The following is a 12,960-nucleotide window of genomic DNA, read 5'->3' on the forward strand; positions in this document are numbered from 1 at the left end:
CAAATTTCAACAGCATTAACATTTATGTAATTTTGAAGCCATGAAAGTCAAACTACCTTGACTACTCGTCAACAAACATTAAAGCGTAATTACTCCATTTCCTGTTTGTTAAATTAATTATTTACCATAATTTTGAAGCCAGAAATGACAGTGTGCCTCTTCAGAAAACAAATGCATTTCTGTATGGACTCATGCATGCAGTCATCCCCTGATAGAAGCTCCCAACTGCAAGTCCAAACCTGAATTAATAAAAAAATAAATAAACCAATGTAGAACACAGAGTCATCGGCGAAGAAGTTGAGAATCGGACGTTCTGTTTCAGAGTTCTGTTTCGACTTATTTGGATGAAAAAGTTATGTTGCTCCACCTTTTAATGCACTGCCTCATTAAAAAATTGCATTTCCCTCTGTTGCCTGGAATATTTTGCCAGCACTGTTGTGTTTCTTTAAGGTGTTGAAATGAACTTTGTAATTTGATTCCAATCATTCATTTTCTGACACTTTTTTGGGGTTTATTTAGTTATTTCTATTGATCAGAGGAACTTCCCTGAAAGAAAAGCTCAATTTGAAGCCAAGCTGAAATGTATTCACCATTCATTTGTGTCTGTAAATTGTATTCTTCATATCCGACCAGCTGTGCACTGACTGAATATGACCTGTTTGACTTTAATTCTGAACAAACCAAACCAAACATCAAATATTCTCCCACACTGTTGGTCAAAGTGTCATTTTATCTTTTCACTCGTGGCGTATTTCTGTGCAGAAAACATTAAAAGGGAATTGTTAGGAACTTGTGAAATCCGTGAAATAAAAAGCACCAAACTGCTTAAATAAAGCTTTGTTGATGTTCGTTTTGTCTGGACAATCAGCTGTTCTTTTGTCTTTTTTCCTCACAGTTGCACTTAAAAAGATTACTTTATTAATCCCACAATGGGGAAATTCAACCTCTGCATTTAACCCTTCCTTTTTTCACACTTTGTGTATTAATATGACTGGTGAAGTGGTTTAAATGCTGCATTAACAGGATGATCACACTTATATCAGTTTGTTAGGGGAATTAGGAAAATAGTCTGTAAAATTATTGTTTTAGATAAATGATGAAAGATGTCCTCTTGTTGTTGGACAAATGATTCTGTCCTCTTCTTGTTGGACGTCAGCCAAATGTGTCCTCTTGAACGTGTCCTCTTGTTGTTGGACATCATCTGAAAATGTCCTCTTGTTGTTGGACAGATAAACGTGTCCTCTTGTTGTTGGACATCATCTGAAAATGTCCCTTTTGTTGTTGGACAGATAAACGTGTCCTCTTGTTGTTGGACGTCAGCCAAACGTGTCCTCTTGAACGTGTCCTCTTGTTGTTGGACGTCAGCCAAACGTGTCCTCTTGAACGTGGCCTCTTGTTGTTGGACGTCAGCCAAACGTGTCCTCTTGAACGTGGCCTCTTGTTGTTGGACATCATCTGAAAATGTCCTCTTGTTGTTGGACAGATAAACGTGTCCTCTTGTTGTTGGACGTCAGCCAAACGTGTCCTCTTGAACGTGTCCTCTTGTTGTTGGATGTCAGCCAAACGTGTCCTCTTGAACGTGGCCTCTTGTTGTTGGACATCATCTGAAAATGTCCTCTTGTTGTTGGACAGATAAACGTGTCCTCTTGTTGTTGGACGTCAGCCAAACGTGTCCTCTTGAACGTGTCCTCTTGTTGTTGGATGTCAGCCAAACGTGTCCTCTTGAACGTGGCCTCTTGTTGTTGGACATCATCTGAAAATGTCCTCTTGTTGTTGGACAGATAAACGTGTCCTCTTGTTGTTGGACGTCAGCCAAACGTGTCCTCCTGAACGTGTCCTCTTGTTGTTGGACGTCAGCCAAACGTGTCCTCTTGAACGTGTCCTCTTGTTTTTGGACAGATGAACGTGTCTTCTTGTTGTTGGACAGCTCAAGGTGTCCTCTTGTTGTTGGACACCCACAGCTTCATTCTTTTAGTCTTGTCTTGTCCTTGTCTTTCAGTAAAGTGGACTTCCTTCCAGGTTGCTCTCCTGTAATCTTGTCCTCCATGGTGTCCTCTGTAGTGAGAGCTGAAGCCCAGAGACTCTGGATGTTTGGACGGACTTCCAGCGTCCACATGGAGCCAACAGCGTTCGACTACAAAGAGAGAGATCCTTTTAGTGCCTGTGGAGCTGGCTGGCCCTGGTTCCTCCTCTCTCTGCCCAGAGCGGGAGTAATCCTGGAGATAAATCTCCAGAGGCTGTGAGACGAGATGATGCCTGTCTGGCATCAGGCTGGCCGGGTTCATCCTCAGGGTGCCAGACCGCTCAACATGCAGCGCCAAATGAAAGATGTTCAGAAATCCCATAAATCATACGGACTTATTGGACTAATTTGGGTAATTTTGAGATCAACGCCACACATGTGGCTCTCCGTTAAGATGTTTGTTTCAATAATTGCAGCTGTTGTACAGACAGGAAGTTATCACTAAAGTACAGTCATTTGTTCCTTGTTAGTGGAGCGTTTATGGAGCGCTTTATTAAAAGGTGTCCTCCGGTTGTTGGACACCATCTGAACATGTCCTCTTGTTGTTGGACAGCTGAACGTGTCCTCCGGTTGTTGGACACCATCTGAACATGTCCTCTTGTTGTTGGACAGCTGAACGTGACCTCTTGTTGTTGGACGTCAGCTAAACGTGTCCTCTTGTTGTTAGACAGCTGAACGTGTCCTCTTGTTGTTGGACGTCAGATAAACGTGTCCTCTTGTTGTTGGACGTCAGCTAAACGTGTCCTCTTGTTGTTAGACAGCTGAACGTGTCCTCCGGTTGTTGGACACCATCTGAACATGTCCTCTTGTTGTTGGACAGCTGAACGTGACCTCTTGTTGTTGGACGTCAGCTAAACGTGTCCTCTTGTTGTTAGACAGCTGAACGTGTCTTCTTGTTGTTAGACAGCTGAACGTGTCCTCTTGTTGTTAGACAGCTAAACGTGTCCTCTTGTTGTTAGACAACTGAACGTGTCCTCTTGTTGTTGGACAGCTAAACGTGTCCTCTTGTTGTTGGACGTCAGCTAAACATGTCCTCTTGTTGTTGGACGTCAGCTAAACGTGTCCTCTTGTTGTTGGACGTCAGCCAAAAATGTCCTCTTGTTGTTGGACACCATCTGAACGTGTCCTCTTGTTGTTGGACAGCTGAACATGTCTACTTGTTGTTGGACGTCAGCTGAAAATGTCCTCTTGTTGTTAGACAGCTGAACGTGTCCTCTTGTTGTTGGGTGTCAGCCAAACGTGTCCTCTTGAAAGTGTCCTCTTGTTGTTGGACACCATCTGAACATGTCCTCTTGTTGTTGGACAGCTGAAAATGTCCTCTTGTTGTTGGACAGCTGAACGTGACCTCTTGTTGTTGGACGTCAGCTAAACGTGTCCTCTTGTTGTTAGACAGCTGAACGTGTCTTCTTGTTGTTAGACAGCTGAACGTGTCCTCTTGTTGTTAGACAGCTAAACGTGTCCTCTTGTTGTTAGACAACTGAACGTGTCCTCTTGTTGTTGGACAGCTAAACGTGTCCTCTTGTTGTTGGACGTCAGCTAAACATGTCCTCTTGTTGTTGGACGTCAGCTAAACATGTCCTCTTGTTGTTAGACAGCTGAACGTGTCTTCTTGTTGTTAGACAGCTGAACGTGTCTTCTTGTTGTTAGACAGCTGAACGTGTCTTCTTGTTGTTAGACAGCTAAACGTGTCCTCTTGTTGTTAGACAGCTGAACGTGTCCTCTTGTTGTTAGACAGCTGAACGTGTCCTCTTGTTGTTAGACAGCTGAACGTGTCTTCTTGTTGTTAGACAGCTGAACGTGTCCTCTTGTTGTTAGACAGCTAAACGTGTCCTCTTGTTGTTAGACAGCTGAACGTGTCCTCTTGTTGTTAGACAGCTGAACGTGTCTTCTTGTTGTTAGACAGCTGAACGTGTCTTCTTGTTGTTAGACAGCTGAACGTGTCCTCTTGTTGTTAGGCAGCTGAACGTGTCCTCTTGTTGTTAGACAGCTAAACGTGTCCTCTTGTTGTTGGACGTCAGCCAAAAATGTCCTCTTGTTGTTGGACACCATCTGAACGTGTCCTCTTGTTGTTGGACAGCTGAACATGTCTACTTGTTGTTGGACGTCAGCTGAAAATGTCCTCTTGTTGTTAGACAGCTGAACGTGTCCTCTTGTTGTTGGGTGTCAGCCAAACGTGTCCTCTTGAAAGTGTCCTCTTGTTGTTGGACACCATCTGAACATGTCCTCTTGTTGTTGGACAGCTGAAAATGTCCTCTTGTTGTTGGACAGCTGAAAATGTCCTCTTGTTGTTGGACGTTGGACAGACAGGCAGTCTCTTATAATGAACTGTGAGGAACACTAAAGTAGATTAATTTGTTCCTCGTTATTGGAGCATTTATTTAGCGGTTTATTAAAAGGTGTCCTCTTGTTGTTGGACAACTTGTCCTCTTGTTGTTGGACAACGTGTACTCTTGTTGTTGGACACCGTGTCCTCTTGTTGTTGGACACCGTGTCCTCTTGTTGTTGGATGTTGGACAGACAGGAAGTCTCCTATAATGAACTGTGAGGAACACTAAAGTCGATCCATTTGTTCCTGGTTATTGGAGCGTTTATGGAGCTGTTTATTAAAAGATGTCGGTAATGAGAAGTCTGTTTTATGACCTCATGGTTCTGGCTGGTTTGTGAGCAGGATCACACAGAAACAGTTCCTGAGTCTTTGTGGGCTGAAGAAGAACCGATTACTCTCTGGACCTGAATCACAGGGCGGACTCCTTCATTACTCTGGTGAACATAGTGAGGTGGGGCTCGGCCTCTGAGTTAACGCCACGTTCTGCTTCATCCTGACGGTTCTCTGGCAGCTCAACAGAAGGAAACTTCACATCTCAATCAGATCTCAGAGAACGGACCTCAAGTTGCCTCAGATTTAGTATGAAATAGAGAATTTATTTAGCTTAGAAAAAAATGCTATTCTTAACAACTTAAAATTGTCCAGTCCAGAAAGCTGATATTCTAAGAAGCCTGATACGTGGAAACGGAGGAGAAAAGATTTTTGTTGCAGCAAACAACAACAGGTGACAACATGGAGTGGTAATAAACGTGTTAAATGGGACACATTAACCCCAAATGTTAGAAATCTGTGTTTCAGACTAAAACTCTCCTCGATGAATGATCAGAACAAAATCACTAGCAAATGTCATAGAAAATATCAACTTTGATGCCAAAAATCCAAAAACTGGATGGATGGATGGATGGATGGATGGATGGATGGATGGATGGATGGATGGATGGTTGGATGGACGGACAGACGGATGGATGGTTGGATGGATGGATGGATGGATGGATGGATGGATGGATGGATGGTTGGATGGATGGTTGGATGGATGGATGGTTGGATGGATGGATGGATGGATGGATGGACGGATGGATGGATGGTTGGATGGATGGATGGATGGATGGATGGATGGATTGTGTCTTTTTTTTAGTAATTTTCTGTATTTTTTTGGTCATTTTGTGTCTTTTTCTCATAATTATGTGTCTTTTTTTGTCATTTTGTGTATTTATTGGGTCATTTTGTGTCTTTTTTGGTCATTTTGTGTTTTTTCAGTAATTTTGTCTTTTTTTTGGTAATTTTCTGTCTTTTTTTTTGTAATTTATTCATTTTTCTGTCATTTTGTGTCTTTTTTTTAGTAGAGGGACGAACCTGATACACAGAAGTCTCATCAAAACAAATCCTCCTTTAATATTGTTATTTTAATTATACAGAGAGAATTATCGGATCTTTTACAGTAAAAACAAAGACAGCTGCTAAATGATTTGATCCATCACCACCACCACCGTGGCCCTGAGGATCCGTCAGCTGACCCGTGACTGCTTCTGACTGGGAGACTGGTCATCACTCCTCACAGCAGCAGCACCAGTCAAACCAGTAACAGCCAGTCTGACCAGCAGCTGTCTTCACTCCTCACAGCATGAATCATCATTTAGAGGAGCAGAAACCTGAACCACCACATTAAAAACAGCTCAAACATTCATCTGCTGCAAGAGTCCGACAGGAAATACACCAAACAGCTGACTCTGTTCCTTTTGGTTCAAATGTTCATACCTTCTTTATTTCTACATTTCTACATTTTAATTGTTTTCTTTATTTCTACATATCTACATTTTAATTGTTTTCTATATTTCTACATATCTACATTTTAATTGTTTTCTATATTTCTATATTTCTACATATCTACATTTTAATACTTTTTTTCTAGATTTCTACTTTTTGAAATTGTAAATTCAGTTTTTAAATGTAAGAATTTTTGATAGCTTTTTTACTATTTAAGTTTTTATTTTTATTTTTTGTACTATTTAATAAAGGAAATCTTTATAAAAATACATTAATATGCCATTTAATGTACTTTTTTAGTAGCTTCTTTAATTATTACACAACAAACAGATACAAACAGACAAATAAATAATAAATTACAAAAAAAAGACAGAAAATGACAAAAAAAACCCCACAGAAGACAGAAAATGACTATAAAAGAGACCAAAAAGACAGAAAATGACCAAAAAAGACACAAATTTACTAAAAAAAAAAGACACAAAATGACAGAGAAAAATTACTCAAAAAAGACACAAAATGACAAAAAAATACACAGAATGATAAAAAAATACACTGAATTACAAAAAAGACTCAATTATTTAAAAAAGACACAAAATGACAAAAAAAAACCCCACAGAAGACACAAAATGACTATAAAAGAGACCAAAAAGACACAAAATGATTTAAAAAAGACACTTGTGGGCAGTTTCATCATATCTGGTGAAGTGATGCTCCTATGTGTGGCCCTGTGGTAGTGAACATGAAGAACTGTGGCCCCCTGCAGCATTAAGTGGCCCCTCCCTGAGATAAACGCTGTCTACTGTATGTCCACATGGGTAAAACTCCACCCTGAGCTGGAGACGTCCCTTCTCCCTGCTGAGGAAAGGATGGAGGCGTGAGATAAATGTTTGGAGGATGAACACGCCTCCTGTTGTATCATCAAAGGAGGCTGAGCTGATCTGTTGTTAAAGTCTGCAGAATTCACTTCAGATGAGAGTGTTAGTCATGTTTCAGACATGCATTGATGCTTTGTGCATTGTTGAGGCTTTTTGTGCATTGTTTATTTTTTTAAACCTTGGAAATCTGCCCCAACAGACTTAGATTCCCACAGCCCTTTGAGTGCTCTGAGTGCGAGATGTGAAAAAATAAAACTTTGTCATAGAGCTAAACCAAATACATCACCGGAAAGGTCTTGGCCTGGAGAGTAACATATATCAATGTGAAGGTTCTATAATATTCTTGCTTTGAGATATTGACCTTTGAACCTTAACCCTGTGGCATATTTAAATGATTATAACTAAGAGACAAAAAGGGTTACAGACATGAGACCTACTGTTATAGAAAGGTGTTGACATGGACTATAATGTGAGCATAGTCACTAAGGGGTGGGGGTGGGGGGGCTTTAGGATATGCTGAAAAAACAACAAATCCCCCATTGAACAAGACAATATTTATTATATATACACATATTGCATCTTTTTTTCGCCGTTTTTGGTCATTGTGCATCTTTTTTGGCCATTCTACATTTTTTTTGTCCATTGCATGTCTTTTGTGGTAATTTTATGTCTTTTTTGTAAGTTTATGTATTTTTTTGGTCATATTACGTCTTTTAGTCATTTTACGTCTTTTTTTTTGTCCATTTTACGTCTTTTTGGGTCATAACGTCTTTTAGTCATTTTACGTCTTTTTAAAAAAATGTATTTTACGTCTTTTTTTTAAAAACCATTTTGCGTCTTTTTTGATCATTTTATGTCTTTCTTTGGTCATTTTACGTCATTTTTGGTCATATTACGTCTTTTAGTCATTTTACGTCTTTTTTGGTCATATTACGTCTTTTAGTCATTTTACGTCTTTTTTTGTACATTTTACGTCATTTTTGGTCATATTACGTCTTTTAGTCATTTTACGTCTTTTTTTGTACATTTTACGTCTTTTTTGGTCATATTACGTCTTTTAGTCATTTTACGTCTTTTTTTTTTTTACCATTTTATGTCTTTTTTGATCATTTTATGTCTTTCTTTGGTCATTTTACGTAATTTTTGGTCATATTACGTCTTTTAGTGATTTTACGTCTTTTTTTTTTACCATTTTACGTCTGTTTTGGCCATTTTTTGTCTTTCTTTGGTCATTTTAGATCTTTTTTGATCATTTTATGTCTTTCTTTGGTCATTTTACATCTTTTTTGATCATTTTATGTCTTTCTTTGGTCATTTTACATCTTTTTTGGTCATTTTACATCCAGGAGCAGAGTTCTTCTTTAGTCCACCAGAGTTGGTTTGAGCGTTGACAGCAGCAGAAACCAGAGACCAGTTCAGTTCAATATAAAGACCTGCTGTTAGTCCTGTAGGGCTGGGCAACATATCCATATTTATCGACCTATGAGACTAGATGGTGTGTGTTTTTCTGCATCCCAGTCATTTCCTGAACCTGTTCTATAACTTTATCTTCACAGACTCTGAGTCTTGTTTGAATTAAGGTTATTTCATTCAAATTCCTTCATTTCCTCTCCCTAAACTCTGATTAATCAGCATCTGCACGTTATCAATGTGAGCAGAGGAAAGCTTCACACCTCCTGCTGCTGCACCACTCTGTCTCTTCTCTGGATCAGAACAATGTGAGTGGGTTCTCCTCACATCACCTCCTCTTCTCCTCCTCTCTGTCATCACGTATCCTCCTCCGTCGTCTCACACTGATGAGAACCAGGCGGCCGGCCGGCGGCTTTCATACGTTAAATTCTCTGTTTTGAATTCCTTCTCACGTCTCATAAAACGAGGAGGAGGAGGAGGAGGAGGAGGAGGAGGAGGAGGAGGACCAAACATCAGAGCTCATGAAGCTTTATATACCATCAGTATAAAGTGCGGTGGGAAGGAAGGGGAGGCCGGGTTACACATGGACCGAGTCATTCCTCACATTCACTGGATGTGAATGTAAAGAAGGTCAGGAGAGTTCAGGTCGTCCCTGGCAACAAGGCAGCTAACTTCCTGGAAAATTCATAACTTTTTTCAGTGTTTTGTTCGGCTTCGTTCTGCATTCTCACCTGCAGAGAACCAGCTCTGAGAACCCTTTTTCCTTTTTTTAAGAGGAGCAGAGTTGTTCTTGGGTCCATCAGCAGAAGAAATCAGACGACCATCAGACAAACAGCAGAGTTCCTTTAGAGAATAAACCGCTGCTCCGTCATCAGGGCTTTCTTTTGGAATCTTTTGTCATTTTTAGTCATTTTGCATCTTTTTTTACCAAGTAAAATGTGACCAAAAAAAGACGTAAAATGACCAAAAAAAGACGCAAAATTGACAAAAACAGACATAAAATGACCAAAAAGAGATGCAAAATTACAAAAAATTCTGCAAGTTGTTTGCTTTTTTTTAATCATTTTGCATCTTTTTTGGGCAATTTTTTGGTCACTTCATATCTTTTTTTGTCCGTTTTACATTTCTTTTTTGTCCATTGTCATTTTTTTGTAATTTTGCATCTTTTTTTTTTACATTTAACGTCTTTTTTGTCCATTTTGCGTCTTTTTTTTAGCCATTTTTTAAAAAACATTTTATGTCTTTTTTTTGTCATTTTACACGTTTTTTTTTTTTTTTTTTAATCATTTTGCATCTTTTTTTACCTAGTAAAATGTGACCAAAAAAAGACGTAAAATTACCAAAAAAAGACGCAAAATTGACTAAAAAACACATACTAAAATGACCAAATAAGATGCAAAATGGACAAAAACAGACATAAAATGACCAAAAAGAGATGCAAAATTACAAAAAATTCTGCAAGTTGTTTGCTTTTTTTAATAATTTTGCATCTTTTTTGGGCAATTTTTTGGTCACTTGATATCTTTTTTTGTCCGTTTTACATTTCTTTTTTGTCCATTGTCATTTTTTTGTAATTTTGCATCTTTTTTTTTTACATTTAACGTCTTTTTTGTCCATTTTGCGTCTTTTTTTTAGCCATTTTTTAAAAAACATTTTATGTCTTTTTTTTGTCATTTTACATGTTTTTTTTTTTGTTTTTTTTTATCATTTTGCATCTTTTTTGGGCAATTTTTGACCAAAAAAAGACACAAAAGACCCCAAAAAACACAAAATTACAAAAAAAAAGTCCAGAAAAGGAAAGACACAAAAAGACACAAAATTACAAAAAAAAAGACATAAAAGACACAAAAATGACACAAAAAGACTCAAAATGACCAGAAAAAGACGTAAAAGACATAAAATGACCAAAAAAGACACAAAATGACCAGAAAAAGATGTAAAAGACACAAAATGACCAAAAAGTCATAAAAGACCCCAAAAAGACACAAAAAAGATACAAGATTACAAAAAAGTCTAGAAAATTATGTAAAAGACACAAAATGACCAGAAAAAGACACAAAAGACCCCAAAAGGCACAAAAAGACACAAAATTACCAAAAAAAGACATAAAACACACAAAAATGACACAAAAAGACACAAAATGACCAGAAAAAGACGTAAAAGACATAAAATGACCAAAAAGACACAAAATAATCAGAAAAAGACGTAAAAGACACAAAATGACCAAATAGTCATAAAAGACCCCAAAAAGACACAAAAAAGATGTAAAATTACAAAATACAAGTCCAGAAAAGGACGTAAAAGACACAAAAAGACACAAAATGACCAAAATAAAAGTCCAGAAAACGACGTAAAAGACTCAAAAAGACACAAAATGACCAAAACAAGACATAAAAGACACAAAAATTACACAAAATGATCAGAAAAACACGTAAAAGACACAAAATGACCAGAAAAAGACACAAAAGACCCCAAAAGGCACAAAATTACCAAAATAAAAGTCCAGAAAAGGATGTAAAAGACACAAAATGACCAAAAAATCTATAGAAAGTTCCTGAAACCAGACGACAGCGTGGATTGTTCTCTGCTGTTCTAAAGGTTTAGAGTCTGAATGTTTGATGAAGTTACTAACTGCAGATTGAACGTCAGGTTCCCGTTGTGTGCATCTCGTTTTTTTTCTGCTTTGGCTGCATGTTTGTGGTGTGTTACCTGTGAATGTGTGGAGGAGGAAAGCTGCTGAACACATTGGCTCTTTATGTTTCTAATATACCACCACCTGCTCCAACACATGACTTCATGCATGATTCATTCAGCTGCAGGACTTCTCAGGTGTCCTGCTCCATCACGTCCAGTGGTGGAAAGTAACTAAGTACTTTTACTCAAGTACTGTACTTAAGTACTATTTTGAGGTACTTGTACTTTACTTGAGTATTTCCATTTTATGTCACTTTATACTTCTACTTCACTACATTTTGAGGCAAATATTGTACTTTTTACTCCATTACATTTAGCTGACAGCTTTAGTTACTTTTCAGGTCGAGGTTTAACATAAAAAACACAATAAATGTAGGTGATTAGACACTTTTTAAAATAAACCTCATAACAGAATATTAAGTAGTCAATATGAGCCCTACCTTGAGAAAATTAAAACGCTGTATACATAACTGCATCATTAATAATAATCTAATATAATATTTGGAATATATAAAACAATCTGAGTGGGTCCATTCTGCATAACGAGTGCTTTTACTTTGATACTTTAAGTCCATTTTGATGCTGATACTTTTGTACTTTCACTTAAGTACATTTTGAATGCAGGACTTTTACTTGTAGTGGAGTAATTTCACAGTGTGGTATTAGTACTTTTACTTAAGTAAGAGATCTGAATACTTTTTCCACCTCTGATCACGTCCTTTACTCAAGAGAAACGCCATATGTGCACTTCTATAAAAGTGATCACTGATCTGGTTGGCTGGACATGCTGTGTTTTCTCCAGGAGGATCTGTTTGCTGTGAGTGTCCCTGTGGGATCATCTGCTCTGATGCTTTATTAAACCAAAGCTGTATCCACTTTCTTTTATTTCCCCATAAAACAAACACATTGGCAGCAAATTACATATTTCCTCTGCCTGAGACGCTTCTTACTTTTCAACGTTTCGCCTCCATGAAAAGCTGAAACTCTATGAAAGCTCCCTCTGTTGTCTGTTTATAATAATCCCTCTTTAATGGATCTTAAGATCTAAATAACTAACAGCTCTCTGTGATTTCTGTCTTGGCCGCAGCGCTGAAACCACCGTAGAAACTGTTTGTTGGACGCTCCGCTGTGATCTCCGTCCCAAACTGTTTCTGATTCTGTTCCATGAAGCTTGTTGAAGGGCCGGTTGGTCCCGGAGCCCTGCACCTGCTCTGATCACAACAACAACCACAAATCTGACCTGAGAATCTCTAGGCTCCGATCATGCAAAATGTGCAGAAAAGAAAGAAAACTACAACCTTTTGTTGCAATTTTATGGGGTTTTTTAATCATTTTGCATTGTTTTTGGGCAATTTTTTGACCACTTTATGGATTTTTTTTGTCCATTTTTCATATTTTTTTGTCCATTTTGTCTTTTTTTAAAAATTTTGCATCTTTTTTGCTCATTTTTGTCTTCTTTTCTTCATTTTACGTCTTTTTTGGGGGGTATTTTTTTGTCAATTTACGTGTTTTTAAAAAAAAATCATTTTGCATCTTTTTGGGCAATTTTTGGGTCACTTTATGTTTTTTTGTCCATTTTAAATATTTTTTTTTGTCCATTTTGTCATTCTTTGGTAATTTTGCATCTTTTTTTGGTCATTTTACATCTTTTTTTGTAGTTTTGTAGTCTTGAAGTTTTCTTTCTTTCTTTTCTGCACATTTTGCATATAATTTGCACTAAGTTGTATATAGTATATTGTATATTGTTAAATGTCTTTTTCTATTAGATTGTTTTATTTTTTATCTTTTTGTGGTCGGCTGTAACAAAGAAATTTCCCCGCTGTGGGATTAATAAAGTCAAATCGAATCAAACCAGATTCAGAAAACAC

Source organism: Centropristis striata, chromosome 18 (genome assembly GCF_030273125.1).
Source record: "Centropristis striata isolate RG_2023a ecotype Rhode Island chromosome 18, C.striata_1.0, whole genome shotgun sequence".
Classification (NCBI taxonomy): Eukaryota; Metazoa; Chordata; class Actinopteri; order Perciformes; family Serranidae; genus Centropristis; species Centropristis striata.